Genomic DNA, 947 nt, shown 5'->3' on the forward strand with positions numbered 1-947 from the left:
TGTGACTCCACGTTTCCTGGTTACCGGTTTCGCTGGGCTAAACAAACCTTGATCGTCCATTTTTTTAACATTTTTTTTTTTGTTTCGCAGTGCACTGAGTTTTGTAGTACAGTATTTGATATCGCTATTTCCGTAACTTACATTGTATAATCCAGTTTTATTTTTGGAAGACACTAAATACTAAATAATCTATTTACCATATATCGTAAGTGCATCTTCATTTTCGAATCATAAGTTACAAAAATTATCATTTTAATATCTTCCGGAGCGTAGGTTTAGGGGACGTTGGTACACCGCCGATACGCAAGTCATATCACTTAATTGTGTGTAGAAAAAATGTACGAGACGATATCCACGAGTAATATTACTTTTAAGTTAGTTGTTATGTAGTTAAATAACTTTCAAGTCTACATAAATGGTAAATACCACGCCATTCGTAACTCTACTTCAGCCAACGTCAAGAGAGGCCTAGGCCTCGCTAGTAGAGGCCTGTAGTATTTCATTGAGCATCCTTGTTGGGGTCGGCGGTGCGGTGCTAGCCCACTGTTCTTTTAATTAGGCCTAGCTGCAGCCAGATAGCTTTAGCCTGTATACGTAGTATTGAATTTTATCTCCTATTTTTCTAAATATACAGTTTAATATATTTATCATTATATTTTTCTGCAGATAGAGTAAGCAGTCAGCGCAGGGATTGTGTTCAGAAAATGGTCCAGTATTTTGTTTCTCAGATTGCAATCATCAGTATCAGATGTAAACCATTTTAGATTCTCCTGAAGACCTAATGGAGAAAAAGGATGGATAAAGCCGGCCCGATTCAGATTAATGTTACAGTAGTACTTTTTTAACAATAAAATTATTCATGTGCCTAAAGGAGTGTTTAAATAAACTTATTGATTTCTGTTTAGCGTTTATATAAAATTAAACCAATCCAGTCTGGCACATGTACA

The 947-nt window shown here is 35.7% G+C and overlaps 1 long non-coding RNA gene across 1 annotated transcript; it reads left to right on the forward strand.

Annotated features, from left to right (window-relative positions):
* The first annotated feature begins 175 nt into the window (after positions 1-175).
* Positions 176-842, forward strand: LOC117121267. Its single transcript, XR_004447513.1, has 2 exons — positions 176-205; positions 667-842. It is a non-coding gene; the product is annotated as an uncharacterized LOC117121267 (long non-coding RNA).
* Positions 843-947: the final 105 nt, after the last annotated feature.

This window comes from Anneissia japonica, unplaced genomic scaffold (genome assembly GCF_011630105.1).
Source record: "Anneissia japonica isolate Jap-2015-1 unplaced genomic scaffold, ASM1163010v1 scaffold25017_len973_cov105, whole genome shotgun sequence".
In the NCBI taxonomy this organism is placed as follows: domain Eukaryota; kingdom Metazoa; phylum Echinodermata; class Crinoidea; order Comatulida; family Comatulidae; genus Anneissia; species Anneissia japonica.